Genomic DNA, 6,503 nt, shown 5'->3' on the forward strand with positions numbered 1-6,503 from the left:
GTATATCTATCTATCTATATGAATATCTATCTATATGTATATCTATCTATCTATATGTATATCTATCTATATGTATATCTATCTATCTATCTATATGTATATCTATCTATCTATATGTATATCTATCTATCTATATGTATATCTATCTATCTATATGTATATCTATCTATCTATATGTATATCTATCTATCTATCTATCTATCTATCTATATGTATATCTATCTATATGTATATCTATCTATCTATCTATCTATATGTTTATCTATCTATCTATATGTATATCTATCTATCTATATGTATATCTATCTATCTATATGTATATCTATCTATATGTATATCTATCTATCTATCTATCTATATGTATATCTATCTATCTATATGTATATCTATCTATCTATATGTATATCTATCTATATGTATATCTATCTATCTATATGTATATCTATCTATCTATCTATCTATATGTATATCTATCTATATGTATATCTATCTATCTATATGTATATCTATCTATCTATATGTATATCTATCTATCTATATGTATATCTATCTATATGTATATCTATCTATCTATCTATCTATCTATCTATCTATCTATCTATCTATCTATCTATCTATATGTATATCTATCTATCTATCTATCTATCTATCTATCTATCTATCTATCTATCTATCTATCTATCTATATGTATATCTATCTATCTATCTATCTATCTATCTATCTATCTATCTATATGTATATCTATCTATCTATCTATATGTATATCTATCTATCTATCTATCTATATGTATATCTATCTATATGTATATCTATCTATCTATCTATCTATATGTTTATCTATCTATCCATATGTATATCTATCTATATGTATATCTATCTATCAATATGTATATCTATCTATCTATATGTATATCTATCTATCTATATGTATATCTATCTATATGTATATCTATCTATCTATATGTATATCTATCTATATGTATATCTATCTATCTATATGTATATCTATCTATCTATATGTATATCTATCTATCTATATGTATATCTATCTATATGTATATCTATCTATCTATCTATCTATTTATCTATATGTATATCTATCTATCTATATGTATATCTATCTATCTATATGTATATCTATCTATATGTATATCTATCTATCTATCTATCTATTTATCTATATGTATATCTATCTATCTATATGTATATCTATCTATATGTATATCTATCTATCTATATGTATATCTATCTATATGTATATCTATCTATCTATCTATATGTATATCTATCTATCTATATGTATATATATCTATCTATATGTATATCTATCTATCTATATGTATATCTATCTATCTATATGTATATCTATCTATCTATATGTATATCTATCTATCTATCTATCTATCTATCTATATGTATATCTATCTATATGTATATCTATCTATCTATCTATCTATATGTTTATCTATCTATCTATATGTATATCTATCTATATGTATATCTATCTATCTATATGTATATCTATCTATCTATATGTATATCTATCTATCTATATGTATATCTATCTATCTATATGTATATCTATCTATCTATATGTATATCTATCTATCTATATGTATATCTATCTATCTATATGTATATCTATCTATCTATATGTATATCTATCTATCTATATGTATATCTATCTATCTATATGTATATCTATCTATATGTATATCTATCTATCTATCTATCTATATGTATATCTATCTATCTATATGTATATCTATCTATCTATATGTATATCTATCTATATGTATATCTATCTATCTATATGTATATCTATCTATCTATATGTATATCTATCTATCTATATGTATATCTATCTATCTATATGTATATCTATCTATCTATATGTATATCTATCTATATGTATATCTATCTATCTATCTATCTATCTATCTATCTATCTATCTATCTATCTATCTATATGTATATCTATCTATCTATCTATCTATCTATCTATCTATCTATCTATCTATCTATCTATCTATCTATATGTATATCTATCTATCTATCTATCTATCTATCTATCTATCTATCTATATGTATATCTATCTATCTATCTATATGTATATCTATCTATCTATCTATCTATATGTATATCTATCTATATGTATATCTATCTATCTATCTATCTATATGTTTATCTATCTATCCATATGTATATCTATCTATATGTATATCTATCTATCAATATGTATATCTATCTATCTATATGTATATCTATCTATCTATATGTATATCTATCTATCTATCTATCTATATGTATATCTATCTATCTATATGTATATCTATCTATATGTATATCTATCTATCTATCTATATGTATATCTATCTATCTATTTGTATATCTATCTATCTATATGTATATATATCTATCTATATGTATATCTATCTATCTATCTAGTTTGAAATGATAATTTTAACATGCTTAAATTAATGAAAAGAACTAACCGTAATGTAGGTATTAACGGACGTACAATGTATGTACCCTAATTATTAAAAAGCTTTGCTTTGTATACATATTGTACTGCTTGGTTTTCTCAATGTTTTGGCCTCCACAGCTGTCTTGGCAACTGTTGACATTTAATTTAAGGTTCCTTTCAGTGCAACAGATAGATATCTGATGTATATTATGACTATTAAAAATCTTATCTATGGTCAATGGTAGTTATCAATCTAAACAAAATATATAATAAGTGGTGACTCAACATCATTGTTTAAAACGACCAAGCTAAATATGCTGCCCTCACTTCACAAAGAAGAGTGCATTAAGACATTCTTCTGAGGCTAAATTCTATGGGTAGCGCTGACAAAGTCAATCATAAACATTTCTCTTAAGGATTTTAAACAGCGGTGCGAGATGTACGCATTTTGCGCGCAATGTACGCATTTTTAACTTTAGGAAAATGGACTTTTATAAGTAATGTACGCCCCCCCCCTTCCCTTTTTCCTTCCCCTTCTCTAAAATGTACACATTGATCTAAAAAATATCTGGCAACTATGATTATAAACGTGATAGGTCTAAAGACGAAAGATTAATTATAGTCCCCAATAATGATATATAAAATTGACCTTAAAACTTACAATTATTGATTTGACTGAAACCGACCAATCAAAATTTAGTCTATGAATGAATGTATTAATGGATTTAACACCAGATCTTCATAATCTATAATAGAGTGAACTTTGCAGTGGGCTAAAATAACGACACCCCATCCCCTTTCCTCCTGCTGAATAAACAGCCCGACCAATAAATGCGGGGGGAAATTTCAACCTAAATCGCCGACAATTTTCCTTCTGTTATTCTTATATTAAAGTAACAGGATGTCTGTGTGTTTGTACCGAAGGATCTCGCTTACCGCTAAACCGATCAGGTTCTCCTTAACAGGGTAGCTTCTCATAAGTTTCGGGAAGGTTTTTAACTATTTTGGGGGAGGGTACCACCACCCTCTCGGGAGAAATCGCCCCTAGAAAAAAATTACCCCTCCCGAAAAAGAGACTTGAGCGAAACATAATCCAATTATTTCTGTAATTAGATATTTTAAATAAAAAAAAACATTCAAAGTGCCCCTAGAGGCCTCTAGAGGCCCTAGAGGCCGCTAGTAAATGAATATGATAACGTTAAAATAATCATTATTAGTTCATATTATATTGATTAATGCAATCCTATGATATGTAGTAGTAAGTTTTATGTTTGTAGGGAAGGATCTCACTAACCACCAAACCGATATGATCCTACTGTATACGGAAGCTTCTAACAGGTCCCGGGATGGTTTAAGGCTATTATATTTCTGTATAAAAAAGTCTGAGTATAGTTATAGACTATATTTCTACTCTCAATAGTCTTTCCATTATAGAGCTCAAAGATACTAAGAACGTATCCACAGTTATAAAATTGAAATATATTAATTATCATTTTAATTTGTTATTTGTATAGTTATTAATAAAACTAGAACCTCTAACTATTCGCCAAAAATTTTTTTTTTTTTGTAAAATTATACAAAACCCAAAATTTATATATGTGTAAATTTGAGTAAAAAAAAAGAAATATAATAAGTTTGTAAGTTTTTGAAATCAAAATTATTAGGTAAAAAAAGGGGACACCTAGCAAAAACTTTTAAAACTAATATGTGTCTAAGACTACGCTGAGAGGGTACTTCAAATTTAACCCTTAACAGCCGAAATTTAACTTGCATTATGAAACAATTTTAGAAATAACTTTAGGGACTAGTGTAATAAACAGCCTATTGTCCCCTCCTAAGTGCCCCTAGAGACCTCTGGAGGGCGTAGCCGGAATGTAACAGAAAGTTTGTCTGTTTGTTTGTAGCGAAAGATCTAGCTGACTACTTGACCGATTTAGTTCTCTCCTTTATAGTCAAGCTTATGATAGGTCCAAAGAAGGTTTATAACTATTTTGGGGGAGGGTAACGCCACCCTTCCAAAAGAAATCGCCCCCAAAAAAATAACTCCTTATAACTATTCATTTTAAACTAAAATTTAAGGGGGGTGTCGACTTCGCCTCCCCCTCACACCTAAAGTACACCTATAGGCCTCTAGGGGCATAGCCGCTAGTAATTTTATAGAAGTAACAGTATGTCTATCTGTCTGTAGCAAAGGATATAGCCTACCACTGAACTGATATGGTTCTCATTTACAGTGAAGCTTATCATTGGTCTGAGGACGGTTTATAACTATTTTTTAAAACTAAAATTTAAGGGGGGTGTCGACTTCGCCTCCCCCTCACACCTAAAGTACACCTTTAGGCCTCTAGGGGCATTGTCGCTAGTAATTTTATAGAAGTAACAGTATGTCTATCTGTCTGTAGCAAAGGATATAGCCTACCACTGAACTGATAGGGTTCTCCTTTACAGTGAAGCTTATTATAGGTCTAAAGGAATGTTGATAAATAAAGAGAGGGGAGAAGATTAAAACATTTTGATTAACAAACTTTATTAAAAAAATAAAAAAAATTATAATTAAAAAACAATCATATAAAAATAATCAGGGAAGTAAAGGGATAAGACAATGGCCAATATATTGATGTACATCTCCAATGATAATACACAAAATTCTGTAAATTAAAATTAGTGGTTAAAACGTTTGGACAATCAACTTACTGAAACAACCAATCAAAATTCATTAAAAACCCCAAAAGTTGTTAGGCCAACGAATAAGAAAACATTATTTAAAAACTATGGGGACTAGTGTAATAAACAGCCCAATTCCCCCTCCCTCATTGATTGGTTAGTTCAAATCTAGTTGTGTACATACATTTCAACCAATAGTTATAATCTTGTTTTTCCTCATTGGAGTTGTAAATAAATCTATCATATATTATGTCTTATCTAGGGTTTGGCCGGATACCGGATATTGAAATTATCCGGATATCCGGCTAATTTCTAATGCCGGATATCGGGTATCCGGACGGGTATCTAGCTGATTTTTAATGCCAGATATCCGGTTATCTTGCCGGACATCCGGTAATTTGCCTGATATCAAGCACTGGCCAGATATCCGTCCGGATATCGGATATCCGGTATTAAAAATCAGCCTGATATCCGGTATCTGGCCAAAAAAGTATCCTGCCCTAGTCTTATCCCTTAAGTCCCTGAGGTAATGTTATAGCTTGGCTACTCATGCAAATATTTGGGTTTTTTCCAGTATGGCTTCAAAACCGATTAATATCTGCTGGATTAGGAACTGGTTCTCAGCCATACTAAAAAATCCTTTATAGCATCGTATTACAGCAAATTTTCCACAAATATAAAAAAAAAATTAATATGAAGGCCCTGGCTAACAAAACAGGTTTTAATCTTATTACTTTCTAAATTTTAATATCTGCGGAAAGCTTTCCATAATACGATGCTATAATAAAAAACTATTATGAGTTTTAGGTTGGTAGGACTCTTCTTTCAGTCAGTAGAAGCACAATACCTAGACATTAAGAGGTGCTTTTCCTCATAGTGCCTTGTGAGCACAAACCTTCCCCCCCCCCTCTTATTTTTTAAAATAAATATAAAATAATGGGCCATGGTAATTTTTTCTTCCATGTACCCTATATATAACCTGACCTTAAGTGAAACATAAAAAAATTACCCTCCCCCCCCAAACTTTAATTTCTTTTTTTAAGGGGGGGGGGGGTTCGGGCTACAAAAAGCACTTTGAGGAAAATTGGTAATCAAATTGGATGCATGACAAATATTAGAGTAAAACACTAGAGGGAGAAAGGGTTAAATAACTGTATCTCCCCATCGCAACCACCTTGTGCAACCTTTCTATTGGGTCATTGAAAATCAACCAATGGTGTCGCCTATATTAACACACCCAAGTAACAGAAAATTATTTAGGAGCAGACGAAAAGGGTCGTTGAAATAGGAAGGGAGGTAGTTGTCTGTATATAAATCTATACTATGGATCTGTTTGACAGACATCCATGAAAGCGAAGCTCAACCAAATC

This window comes from Acartia tonsa, chromosome 15 (genome assembly GCF_053477335.1).
Source record: "Acartia tonsa isolate MP-2025a chromosome 15, ASM5347733v1, whole genome shotgun sequence".
In the NCBI taxonomy this organism is placed as follows: domain Eukaryota; kingdom Metazoa; phylum Arthropoda; class Copepoda; order Calanoida; family Acartiidae; genus Acartia; species Acartia tonsa.